Below are 14,708 nucleotides of genomic sequence, written 5' to 3'. Positions count from 1 at the left end.
CATCCTTTATCTGCTTTTAGTAATATGATCCATTCTGTTTCTTTGCCCTCTGTATAGACTTTAATATCCCCACCTCTTGGATTAGGAGTAATCACCTCCAGTACCATAAATAAAAATACATGATGTGTATTGTTCATCATAACATGTTTGGCCAAAGCGTTATGTATTGTGCCCTTTCTCATATGGTAAACATGTTCCCTCATTCGATCCCTCAGTGGGCGGTTAGTCTTCCCAACGTAGAATGAGGAACATGTCTGACAGACAGCTAGATAAATAACATGTTGTGTCATACAGTTAGCCTCTGCAGATATATAAAAACTTTTCTGTAGGTCTGGATGGAAGAAATGGGGAGTACTATCTATATAGGAGCAAAAATTGCAATGTCCGCAGGGCTTAGTACATCCTTCCTTCCTATCTCTAAAACTAGGTGTGGGGTAACATAACTTCCTTTTTAAATTGTTTTTATTCTTATACAAAAACCCTGGTTGTTCACCAACTATCAGTTTAAGGTCATCATCCACATGTAGGATTTCCCAATGTTTTCTAATAATTTCTCTGATTTCTAAATGGTCTGACGAAAAATATGTAATAAATTTAACATATTGTGATCGTTCAATATGACTATATGGGACTGTTATAGATTCATGCGGTCCAAAATAAGGTTCACTCTTAGTATGTCTTAGTTCATGTATATCATTCAAGTGTGTATTTATCTCCCTAATGCCATAACCCCTAGTAGATAACCTGTCTTTAAGGCCATTTAGTTCAGTTTCAAAGCCATCATCTAGAGGATTCAGCCTTGATGCTCTGATTGCTTGGCCTCTCATGATATTTCTGAAAACATGGGGTGGATGCATACTAGATCTAAGCAGTAAAGTATTGCTGTGGCAGCTCTTCCGAAATACACCTGTATTTATAACATTGTTATGAAGTCTTTCAATATACATGTCTAAAAAGTCAATCCTATACAGTGAATGTTTCATGGTAAATTTGAGACAAGTTGTCAAATTATTCATGATGGTAAGCATACTATGAAGTCGGTCTAGTGAGCCCTTCCACAAAACAAATAAATCATCAACAAAGCGTCGATAGAAAATGACATGCTGTTTAAACATCTCTTCACAAAATAGTATGTGCTCCTCCCAGTAAGCCAGGAACATGTTGACGTAGCTATTGGCACATAGTGTGCCCATAGCTACGCCATCCCTCTGTTTGTAAATGCTGTCATGGAACATAAAAAGATTATTTTCCAGGACTAACTCTAGGAAATGCACAATTAGATCAATGGTTACAGAAGGGTAATCACTATGTTCTTTTAAGTAATCTGCAACATATGTCAAGCCCAAATAATTCGGTATTACCGTGAAAAGGGACTGTATATCAAACGTGACAAAAATGTAGTCCAGTGTAATCATTAAATCTTTGGTGCAATCATATAAGTCAATTAAAAACTGTTTGGAGTCCCTTAAAACTACCTTGTTGTTGTTTAAAATAGATCTAAGATGCTTCTCAATATATACAGACAGATGCTCTGTCACCCAACCTCGACCTGAAACTATTGGTCTCATAGGAGGATTATCCGAGTCCTTGTGTATTTTTGGGAGACCGTGTATGACTGGTATAGTCGGAGAAGGGATAGTGAGATATCCATATAGATCTTTATCTATTAATTGACCCATGTAAATATCTTTTATAGTATCTTGTACATATTTAATAGTATGCTCTATGTAATGAACTGAGACTTGCTCATAAAATACATCATTTAACATAGATACCATCCTATCAGTATAGTCAGATGAATCCATGACAACTATTTTGCCACCCTTGTCAGCGGGTCTGAGAATGATGTTCGGATCATCCTGTAACTTCTTGAGACTTTTTCTTTCACTATATGTGAGATTGTCTCTCCTATAGCGTGATTTATTATCTGTTCTGTTATCATAATAACTATGTAGTTCTTCCTCAGTGAGTTTTAGGTAGGCTTCAACTAATGGATGATTACTGGGTATAAATTCGCTCAAATTCTTAAACTTAAACTCTAAATTACTATTGGTAGAATCTTTGTATATAAGTTTTAGCATAACATTCCTACAGAATAGCCTGAGGTCCATAACAGTATCAGTCAACTGACTCTGACATCTAGGGATGAAACTTAGACCTTTATTCAATAGTAGGATTACATCTTTGGTTAAAATAGTGTTGGAAATATTGTGGACTAGCGTTTGCCTGTCCACATTTTCCTCAGGGTCTTCTGAGGTGTGTATTCTTCCGAAAATTTCCTCTTCTGTCTTCCTCTGCTCATTGAATGGGAACGATACATGTTCTTCTCCGTTCTCACTGGCAGGGGAAAAGACAACTGAGGGTGTTCATTAGAGTCAGAGCCTAATTGCGGGGTAGTTGTTTTCGGTCTAACTACAGACTCACTATTATGCTGTGATTGCATAGATTTATTTTGTAATTGGTTAGTTTTACCCTTAACAACCCGTACCTCCGGGTAAAGATTAGCATTTGTATTTACAGCAGTATGCACTAGATGTATAACATCTGTGGAATCATTGCTATGATCAGTAGTTGGAATACTATCATGTGCATTAGAAATGTCAACATGTCTCTCACTAGTGCATTCAGGTTGACAAGCTCTATCAGTCTCTATTACAATGGCAACACTATTAGTATTTACTGTTTTCTCTAATGAGTTAACATTATTAACAGAACTCCTGTTAGCTGCCTTATCCTGCATTACTACTCCAAAATTAGTAGCAGTTCTAACAGTAGGTAAACTCATGACATCATTAGAATTATATCTTAGCCACATAAAGACATGGCCTTTTTCAAAATCATTTTTATTGCAACAGTTCTTGTCTCTTTAAAATTCTTTGGAATGTTTTACTAATTGCTTGCCACTGATTGGGAACAGTATATATGGTGAAAGCAGTTTTAGTGTTTGTCATAGATCTGAAGAAGCATTACTGCGAAAGCGCTTCTCTCTCTGTCAGTTGTTTGTGGATTAAATATTTATTTTTACAAGTTTGGATCCTGCTTTATTTGACCTGGCATAAAAGGGTTTGTACCTGCTCACGCTTGGCTGTTACTTTTTTCTGATTATATCCTACAATAGTGTTTTAAAGCTCCTGTGATTTCTGAACTCTTGATTGGCACTGTGTTGAACTGATAAGATTTGTCTTGTGTTTTTATTATTTATTATTAAATATTTTTAAACCTTTCAACTGTGGTTGGTTTGTGTAGAAATAATTTAAGCTCCTAGAGAGTACTTGCATGTATTTGGTGATGCTGTCCAAGCCACACAAATAGTCTTGCTGCTCAGTCACACTTACTATTTGGATAACAGTAACATTACATAGTGAAATTGGTCACCCTTTGGGAGGGGTCTTATAGCAGATGATATTAGTGGTCGGTGGCAGTTGGTACTACCTTATAGTCTGGGAAGAAAGGGGGCATAACTGAAGAACCTGTGCTAGCCTTCCCCAGGAGTGTCTGTGTGTTTGTATATCAATCAAATCTTAGTGTGTGTGTGTGTGTGTGTGTGTGTGTGTGTGTGTGTGTGTGTGTGTGTGTGTGTGTGAGAACTACTTGGGCAGGGACACGAAGCACTGGTTGGACAGAGAGGGTGCTGGAGGTTTTGGCTTGACCACTAGTCTGAGATCTGAACCCTATAGCTGTGCCAGTGGGGAGTCTTATTGGGGATCTGGAGAGAAAAGGAGAAACCATCCCCAGACTGACTGTGATCTCTGTGTGCTCTTAAGGGAAATTGTACTTTACTGTGTGTGTGTACTTGTTATCCTCCCAATGTGTACGCCCCTCACTGGTGCTAGTGGTGAGGATTGAGGCGCTTTGATTACTGGGCCAGTGCATAGGTGTTACATATTAATTGTTTGGCAGTGGTGGGATATCCACATCAAATATTAATTGTTTAATAGTGGTGTGTTATCCACATCACATATTAATTGTCTTGTAGTGGTGTGGATAGTGAATTCCTGTAGCTTGTGTACATTGATCACTGAATGTGTTTTTGTACTCTAACTCAGCCACCCAGTGAATATTCAGAGTTCAGATCACAATTGTTTTATTTCTTTTGTTAGCTTAATTAGTCAGGGAGAGCAGTCAAGCATGTCAGCAGAGAAGTATGGTAAGCTGACAAGGAGCCAGTTGGCTGAAATGTGCCAGGCTAAAGGACTGGTGCATGGAAACCTGACTAAAGCAGACATGATTGCAGCATTACTCCTTTCTGGAGTGAGCTATGCTGCAGCAGTGAGACGAAAGGTGAGCCAAAGCTGCTTGTGGGTACTGATGGTCCCTTGGACAAAGTGACTGCAAGGGCAGATGTGAGTAGTAGTACCCAGGCTGACAGTGAGGCACCACTGTCAGAGGATGCCAGACATCCTGTGGAATGGGAGCTGGGAAGGGTTACAAAGAGATTTGAGACAGGCTTAGCTCTCAACCCGATATTACAAGGACTGAGGTAGGTAGCTAGTGAGGCATCTGATTGTCAAGGGAAGGGGAATTCTGTATACTGTGACAAGGGTTTACTGTATAGTGAGTGGACCCCTGAGGGATGGCTAGAAAGTGAGAGAATACAGTAGTTGGCAGTGCCTAGAGCTTACGGTCTGGTGCTTTTAGCCATATACCATGATATTCCCTTTGCAGGTCATATGGTCAAAAAACGTACAAAGAGATGTATTATGCAAAACTTCTATTCATCTGGAATTTCCAGAGATGTAACAGGGTACTGCAGGACCTGTGAGCAGTGCCAAAAGTTAGGCAAGACAGGAGACAAGGTGAGAGATCCTTTGATGCTGTTGCCTGTGATTGAGGAGTCATTTCCGAGGGTAGCTATGGATATTGTGGACATCTGAGTACCCCAAGTTCCACAGGGAAAATGTATATCCTAGTGGTAGCAGATTATTCTACAAGATACCCTGAGGCAGTGGCTTTTTCCTTCACTGAGGCAGAAAACGTGGCAAATGCTTTGTTAGAGGTTTTCAGCAGGTTAGGTTTCCCAAAAGAAATACTGACTGACAGATGTGCCAGTTTCATGTCAGACCTGCTAGCTTGTCTGTGGAAGTACTGTGGGGTGAAGCACCTGAAGTCCACCCCTACCATCCCCAGACTAATGGTCTTGTTGAGAGATTAAACTCTACAATCAAGTCCATACCATGAGCATTTGCAGACCAGTTTAAGAGGGAGTGAGACAAATATTTGCACCATCTGTTGTTTGCTTACAGAGAGGTTCCCCAGGAATCAACAGGTTTTTCACCCGTTGAGTTGTTTTATTGGCATAGGGTGAGGGGGACTCTAGATTTAATTAGTGATGAGTGGGAAGGTGAGTATGAATCTCACAAGGAGTCTGTTTTGTCATATGTCCTAAACCTCAGGACAAGGCTCAGGGAACTCATAGGCTTGGCCCAGGAGAACCTGGCAGAAGCCCAACAACAGCAAAAGGTCTGGTATGACAGGAATGCTTGAGCTAAAGAGCATGCTGTAGGGCAGAAGGTAATGGTTCTCATTCTTGTCAGACACAACAAGCTGCAAGCAGCTTGTGAGGGACACTACAAGGTGGTAAGGAAGGTCAGTGATGTTAACTACATGGTAGAACTGCTAGGCAGGAGACATGGGCACAAAGTGTACCATGTTAACATGATAAAACCTTATCATGATAGGGAGGCCCTTTAGCTGAGTATTTGCAGTGGATTGCAGGAAGAGTCTGAGGGAGATCTTATGTCTGATCTCCTCATTGAGGCTCAGACCGACACCTCAGTGGAAGGGGTAGTAATGTCCTAGCTGAGCAGCGTTACAGGAGCTTGGGGACATGTTCACTGGGAAACCAGGGTGCACCCATCTGGTGCAGCGGTAGGTAGATACAGGACACCAAAGGCCTATTAGGCAGGCCCCTTATAGGGAGCCTGAGAGATTCAGACTCTGAGGGAGGAGATACAAGAAATGTTGGAACTAGGGGTAATTCAAGAGTCCAACAGTCCTCAGACCTCCTCAGTGATGCTCGTACCAAAGAAAGATGGCAGCACCAGGTTTTGTGTGGACTACAGGAAATTACATATTCACACAGAGTCAGATGGTTACCCCATGCCTAGGAGAGAGGAAGCCCTATTGCAGCTGGCTGGGGCTAAGTATCTTACCATCATTGATCTTACCAAGGGTTACTGGCAGGTGCCCTTGACTCCCAGTTCTAGAGAGAGGTCAGCCTTTGTGACTCCTTTTGGCTTGTGTGAGTTCACAAAGATGCCCTTTGGGATGAAAATACCTCAATGACTTTCCAGAGGCTGGTAGATGATATCTTAGCAGGAGCAGGAGGGTGTACCCTTGCTTACCTAGATGATATTGTCATCTACAGCCATTCCTGATGAGAACACCTTCAACCTGTCAGGGAGGTGCTGAGCAGACTACAGAGGGCAGAGTTGATCATTAAGCCCAGCAAATGTCAGGTGGGTATGGCTGAGGTCTCCTACCTAGGACATAGAGTGGGGTGTGGTAAGATCAGGCTAGAACCTGCCAAAGTGGAATCCATTCAGACATGGCCTGCACCTGTTACCAAAAAGCAGGTGAGGACATTCTTAGGGACAGCAGGGTACTACACAAAGCTCATCCCCAGTTATAGTACCATAGCTGCTCCCCTCATTGACCTGACAAGGAAAAACAGACCAGATAAGGTAGTGTGGACCACAGCATGTGAGCAGTCATTCCAGAAGCATAAAGAATGTTTGGGAGGACCCCCTGTGTTAGCCAGTCCAGATTACAGCAAATAATTTGTTGTGCAGGTGGATGCTTTGAACCATGGGGTGGGGGCTGTACTTAGCCAGATTTCTTCAGAGGGCGAAGAGCACCCAGTGGTTTATTTCAGTTGTAGGCTCCAACCCAGGAAGGAATGCTATGCAGCTGTAGAAAAAGAATGTTTAGCCATAGTGTGGGCACTGCAGAAACTTCAGCCTTATCTGTATAAAAGAAAATTCACTGTAGTTACAGATCACAATCCCCTAACATAGTTACACCTGGCTGATTCAGTATAACATGGTTACACCGAGCCAGCTAGAAAAAATGCCAAGTTGCTAAGATGGAGCCTAGGGTTGCAAGCATATGATATGTCAGTGCAGCACCACAGTGGGGTTAGCAACCCCAATGCAGATGGGCTCTCAAGATAGGGAATGGGGTAAGGTATACCCAGATAGACCTAACCCTCTCAAGCAACGTTTCTCAAGGGACATTTCAAAAACTAGCTTGAATTTTCAGGGGGGTAAGTAATGGGAAAAACTGAGGGGCTGCCAGCCCAGCCAGATAGAACTTTGTAGATAATTCTATGTCATTGTAGGGCCCAAGCCTTTCTGTGTTGGAGGGAAGCCTTCTAGCTTAATTTTGTTTCTTAGAACTAGCCAGTTTTTTGTTTCAGCACTTGTTCAGAACTTATTGTAAGCACTAAATAAGCTACAAATTACTACAGCACTCAACTTTCCTCACTGTCTAGAGGAAAACAGTTTCTAGTACTTAACAAATAAGCACCTATCCAGGCATGTCTAAGGGACAGCCCCCAGTGTTTTCTCCTGTCTACCTGATGAATCTGGGCATCTTGGGGCAATGCAGTAATTGCCTAATGTACACAGACAACCCTCTCCTCCTACCACCCAACACTACAACCTGTGAGAGATGCACTTATATAGCCAAACTGGAAGCAAAGCTGTCTTTACCCAAGACTGGACTAGACAGTCAAGAGGAGAAGGTAAACACTTGCACCACACCACATTCAGCACATAGTCCCTCAAAACCTACACCACCAAAACACACACATAGAAACACACAACACAGACCTACATTCGCGGAGGCTCTCAATAAAAACCCACCCAAGCAACAGGGACCTCCAAAGCAGAAACACAAGCAACCTCCACCCCCCAACACAACCCAAATGACACATAGCCCACAAACTCAGTGTGCCACTCAACCACAGCCCATAAGGCATAGCAACGTACCCAACACTCTAGTCATAGGTGACTCTATAGTCAGGCACACTGATGTTCCACTCACCAAGCTAAACAAGGAGAAAGTTACTGTCAGCTGCCTGTCAGGTGCCAGGATCCGCCACATAATGCATGCACTCAGGTCACTCCACAACAAGTACAAATATGACTCTGTCATTGTCCATGTTGGTGTGAATGACCTGAGACGTACCTCCTTGGACTACATGAAAAGGGACATGGAGGAGCTGTCCGATCTTGTAGCCCAGGCAGGTATGACCCTAGCCCTGAGTAGCATCCTGCCATCACCCAGAATGATATCACAGTACAAGGACAAAATGATTGACTTCAACAATTGGCTAAGCTTCTGGTGTCATTCTATTGGGATCCAGTATCTGTCTGCCTGGGATGACATGATCGACAAGCCACGATGCTTTGCCAGAGATGGCCTGCACCTGTCAACCCTGGGATTCCGGATACTGGCTAAGGCTCTAGCCACCCCTATAGTGCCTTTTTTAGGCAAGGTTCAAGTGACAAATTCACCACCCTAACAGGTACAGGCAAGAAGAATCTGAGGGTATTGCTACTCAATGCTAGAAGTCTAAACCTCAAAATGCACTCTCTTGAGGCAATCCTTAAAATGGAGAACATCGACATCTGTGCAGTGACAGAGACCTGGTTCAAAGCTCCAGAGAGTACCCCTGCATTACCAGGCTATAATTCATACCACACCTCTCGGCCACCTAACCTGGACCGAAACACTAAAGGCGGAGGCGTGTCCATATTCATTAAGGATATCCACACCTCCAGGCTAGTTGCTTAGCATAATGCATCCAAGATTATCCAAGTGCAACTAACTCTGGGCAAGACCACAGTCCAAATTGTAGCTTGCTACAGATCCCCCACCATGCCCCAGGATTCCCACTTCTCATTTCTTAATACACTGGAAAATATTAGGGTACAACCTAACACCCTAATAATGGGCGATTTCAACTACCCTACCATTAACTGGGAAAACTATTCATGTACCAACTCTTGTGCTCAACGTTTTCTGGAATTCATAAATTCCAATGCCATGGATCAACTTATCCACACCCCCACCAGGGGCAGCAATATCCTAGACCTGGTTATTACCAACAAGGGCAACCGGTGCTCCACACCAGAGGTCAATTCCTTGTTGGTCAGATCTGACCATAAGCTAATCACCCTAGACATCCACATCCCTCCCCCACCCCCCATTAGGGAAACCACAGTAAAAAATTTCTCCAAAGCCAACTTCACGTTTCTTAAGACAGAAGTGGCAAACTTCACGACACCCATGCTGACGGACAATAGAGGTATGAATGCTGAATCCTACACAAATGCACTTTATAAGCACTAACATGAGTGCATGGATCATGCAATCCCTAACTGAACCAATATGCTATCCTCCAAAAAAGGAAGCCAATCTGGTGGTCCCCTGCCATAAACAAACTCTACAACAGAAGAAAGAAACTGCTGCAAAAAAGAGTAAAATCCCATGATTGGAGAAACTCCCTGGTCAGCTTCAGTAAGAAGCTGAGATCCCTCATAAAATCCTCCAAAGCTAGTTATGAAAACAAAATTGCCACTGACTCTAAAGACAACCATAAAGCATTCTATAGCTATGTCAGGAATCTCAATGGCAACACTCAGATCTGCTCTGAGTTACAGCACAATGGCACTAAATATACAGAACCAACGGATATTGCCAACATCCTGGCAGATAGGTTCAATGCTAACTTTACCCCTCTGTCATCCCCTAAAGGGCCCATCTCTATACCAGAAGAATGCAAAGTTCCTGTAATCACGGCTGCACAGGTAAAAAACACACTATCCAAAGCCAAGAAGACAGCATCCATGGGACCTGACAACATCCCAGGCTGTGTTCTACATGAACTACAGAACGAACTGGCACCCCACCTAAGTACCATGTTCAATCATAGCCTCACCTCAGGCTATGTGCCCACTGAATGGTGCACAGCGACAGTTATCTCACTCCACAAAGGGGGAGCCACCACAGACCCCGGAAACTACTGCCCCATTAGCCTGAGTCTGGTCTGCAAGGTTATGGAGCGTATCATCATGGAACTTATAAACAATGACATTGGTAATCTCCAAACTCAGGACCCCACCCAGTTCGGGTTTGTAAAAGGCAGATCATGTCTTCTAAACCTGATAGACTTCTTTGAAGCAGTCACCAAAGCCGTAGATGAGGGTAAGGTGGTTCACACAGCCTATCTAGATCTCGCCAAGGTTTTTGACACCATCCCCCACTCTGGAATTATAGGTAAACTCACTAAACTAGGTATAAATCCCTATGTCACAAGATGGGTTGCCAAATGGCTCACTGACAGAACCCACACTGTGAAAGTAGCAGACTCCAAATCCAGCTTCAGACCAGTGACAAGTGGAGTACCACAGGGTTCAGTCCTGGGTCCTCTCCTGTTTGGTATCTACTTCTCTGAAGTACAGGCCAACACAGAAGGTCTTTGGCTAATGAAGTTCGCAAATTACTGCAAACTAGGAGGCATAATCAAAACTCCAAAAGATGTGGACATCCTACAAAAGGGTTTTGCTGAAACAGATGCCTAGTGTCAAAGCCATGGCCTCAAGCTCAATGCCAAAAAGTGTATTGTCATTCCTTTTGGTAAAAACTCAGTACCCATGAACTACCACATAGGTGGTAATCTACTTAACACTGAAAGTGTGATAAGAGACCTTGGGACACAGGTGGACAGTAGTCTCTCCTTTGATAATCACATCACCACAGTAGTCAGGAAATCCTTCTATGTGGCACACCTCATCACAAAAGGTTTCTCATCCAGGAAAAAAGAGGTCATTGTTCCCCTCTACTCGTCACTCATTAGACCCATTATAGAGTACAATGCCCCTTTTGGTATGTACCTCACAAGACATCTACAACAACTGGAAAGACCACAGAAATACCTCACAAAGAGGATTACCGGCCTCAAAGAGATGCCCTATGCAGACCATCTCAAAAAACTGCAGCTTTACTCCATTGCATATCGCCTACTCAGAGGCGATCTCTGCCTAACTCACAAAGCTATGTCAAACCTAGAGCTTTTAGACATGCTCCACTTAAAGAAATACCAATCCCTACGAGCTACATGCTCTAGGGACCTAAACCTCATCACCACAATAAACAGAACATGCTGGAGGGATAGATTCCTGTCCCAGAGACTTTCCATACTCTGGAACAAACTACCTATCTATATCAAACAAAGCTCTTCATTAGCACTGTTCAAGAAAAATCTTGATGATTGGATGGGAGATAGGAAATTCACCCTGGGGATCACTTCTGTGGCTCTGCTCGACAGTGGCACAGGAAAATAATTTTCTTGGGTAGCGAAAGCCAGGGTACCTTTGGCTAGGCTTATATAGGCCCTAGGGCCAATAGCCTAGTACCTACCTATGAACCTATGAACCTATTAATATAATCCAAAGGCTTGTTATTACAAATGTAAGAGTGATGTGCAGAGCTGTAGTAACTACAGAGGAATTAAACTGATCGGTCACAGCATGAAGTTATGGGAAAGAGTAGTGGAAGCTAGGTTAAGAAGGGAGGTGATGATTAGTGATCAGCAGTATGGTTTCATTCCAGGAAAGAGCACTACAGATGCGATGTTTGTTCTGAGAGTGTTGATGGAGAAGTACAGAGAAGGTCAGAAGGAGTTGCATTGTATCTTTGTGGATTTAGAGAAAGCATATGACAGGGTGCCTAGAGAGGAGTTGTGGTATTGTATGAGGAAGTCGGGAGTGTCAGAGAAGTATGTAAGAGTGGTACAGGATATGTACAAGGGTAGTGTGACAGCGGTGAGGTCTGCGGTGGGAGTGATGGATGCGTTTAAGGTGGAGGTGGGATTACATCAAGGATCAACTCTGAGCCCTTTCTTATTTGCAATGGTGATGGACAGGTTGACAGACGAGATCAGACAGGAGTCCCCGTGGATTATGATGTTTGCAGATGACATTGTGATCTGTAGTGAGAGTAGGGAACAGGTGGAGGAGACTCTGGTGAGGTGGAGATATGCTCTAGAGAGAAGAGGAATGAAGGTCAGCAGGACTAAGACAGAATATATGTGTGTGAATGAGAGGGAGGATAGAGGAATGGTGAGGATGCAGGGAGTAGAGGTGGCAAAGGTGGATGCGTTTAAGTACTTGGGAACAGCAGTTCAGAGTAATGGTGAGTGTGGAAGAGAGGTGAAGAACAGAGTACAGGCAGGATGGAGTGGGTGGAGAAGAGTGTCAGGAGTGATTTGTGACAGAGTACCAATAAGAGTGAAAGGGAAGGTCTACAAGAGGTTAGTGAGACCAGTTATGTTATATGGGTTGGAGACAGCGGCATTGACAAAAAGGCAGGAGTCAGAGCTTGACGTGGAAGAGTTGAAGATGTTAAGATTTGCACTGGGTATGACGAGGATGGACAGGATTAGGAATAAGTATATTAGAGGGTCAGCCCAGGTTGGAAGGTTTGGAGACAAAGCCAGAGAGGCAAGATTACATTGGTTTGGACATATGCTGAGGAGGGATGCAGAGTATATTGGGAAAAGGATGCTAAGGATGAAGCTGCCAGGTAACAGGAAAAGAGGAAGGCCTAAGATAAGGTTTATGGATGTGGTGAGAGAGGTGGTTGGTGTGACACAGCAAGATGCAGAGGACAGAAAGAAATGGAAACAGTTGATCTGCTGTGTCAACCCCTAACAGGAGCAGCCAAAAGAAGAAGAAGAAGAAAACTGTTATATGCTGAACTTCAAAAATGTAACCACAGTGCACCCTGCTGGAAGAAAGCTGTTAAATTAAGTATTAGAACTGTGATCTCAAGCTTGGACACAGGATGTCTGTGCTAGCAAATAATTTTTATGGTCTTAATTTAAGAGATAATTACTAAGGGGTTACATGTAAAAGTGTATTTTATTGCTGTGGCTTCTTGGCCAGGTGCAGCTTACAAAGAAATATAAATTTTGAGTTTCTGTTAGTCTGGGAACTAAAGAAGAAGTGATAAAAATGATGTAATGTGAAATGACTCAGCAGTACTAGGTATCATGAATTCAAGACTTTCAAAGAGAGAAAGATTGAGCATTTTGGATTTTGTCTGAAGCTGACAACTCACCAGCACTTTGCCTTGTAAGTAAAGTTATTTAGGACATAGTTTCCCTTAGAGTTAGATAGGAATTTAGCCAGCTTAGTCTAGCTGTTTTCCATATTTATGTCAGACTATCCCGCAATATTGTTTTAAAGTTCCTGTGATTTCTAAACTCTTAATTAACACTTAGTTGAATTGAGGAGTATTGTCTTGTGTTTGTATTATGTATTATTAAATATTTTTAAACTTTTCAAATGTGGTTGTTTTGTGCAGAGATAATTTAAGCTCTTAGAGTACATTGCATGTATTTGGTGATGCTGCCCAAGCCACTCCAATAGTATTGCTGTTAGGCACACTTACTATTTGGGAAGGGCCTTATAGTAGCTGATAGTGGTTGGTGGCAGTCGGTACTATCTTATAGTCTGGGCAGAAAGGAGGCATAGGTTCATTGGTTCATAGGTAGGTACTAGGCTATCAGCCCAAGGGCCTATGTAAGCCTAGCCAACAAGGTTCCATGGCTTATGCCACCCAATAAAGTTATTTCCTTGTGCCACTGTCGAGCAGAGACACAAAAGTGATCCTCGGGGTGTATTTCCTATTTCCCATCCACTCATCAAGATTTTTCTTGAAGAGTGCTAATGAAGAACTTTGCTTGACATAGATGGGTAGCTTGTTCCAGAGTATAGGAAGTCTCTGGGACAGGACTCTATCCCTCCAGTGTGTCCTGTTTATTGTGGTGACAAGGTTTAGGTCCCTAGAGCGTGTTGCTCAGAGGGACTGGGATTTCTTTAGGTGTAGCATGTCCAACAGTTCTGGGTTTGACATAGCTTTATATGTTAGGCAGAGATCACCTCGGAGTAGGTGATATGCTACAGAGTAAAGCTGGAGTTTTTTTGAGGCAGTCAGTGTAGGGCATTTGTTTGAAGCCAGTAATCCTCTTTGTGAAGTACTTCTGTGGCATTTCCAGCTGCTGCAGATGTCTTGTGAGGTACATTCCAAAAGGGGCGTTGTACTCTATAATGGGTCTAATGAGTTTCGAGTTGAGGGGAACAATGACCTCTTTTTTCCTGGACGAGAATCCTTTTATGATGAGGTGTGCCACGTAGAAGGACTTCCTGACTACTGTGGCGATATGACTATCAAAGGAGAGACTATTGTACACCTGGGTCCCAAGGTCTCTTATCACACATTCGGTGTTAAGTAGATTGCTGCCTATGTGGTGGTCCATGGGTACAGAGTTTTTACCAAAGGGAATGACACTGCACTTTTTGGCATTGAGCTTGAGGCCATGGCTCTGACACCAGGCATCTGTCTCAGTGAGGCCCTTCTGTAGGATGTCCACATCATTTGGGGACTTGACTAAGGCTCCTAGTTTGCAGTCATCTGCAAACTTCATTAGCCAGAAGCCTTCTGTGTTAGCCTGTACTTCAAAGAAGTAGATACCAAACAGGAGATGTCCCAGGACGGAACCCCGTGGTACTCCACTTGTCACTGCTTTGAGGTCAAATTTAGAGTCTGCAACTTTTACAGTGTGGGTTCTGTCAGTGAGCCTGTTGGCAACCCATCTTGTGACGTAGGGATTTATAATTAGTTTAGTGAGTTTAGCT

This window comes from Protopterus annectens, chromosome 9.part0 (assembly GCF_019279795.1).
Source record: "Protopterus annectens isolate FY-2018-M chromosome 9.part0, PAN1.0, whole genome shotgun sequence".
Classification (NCBI taxonomy): Eukaryota; Metazoa; Chordata; order Ceratodontiformes; family Protopteridae; genus Protopterus; species Protopterus annectens.
Note: the sequence above shows the minus strand (reverse complement) of the source record.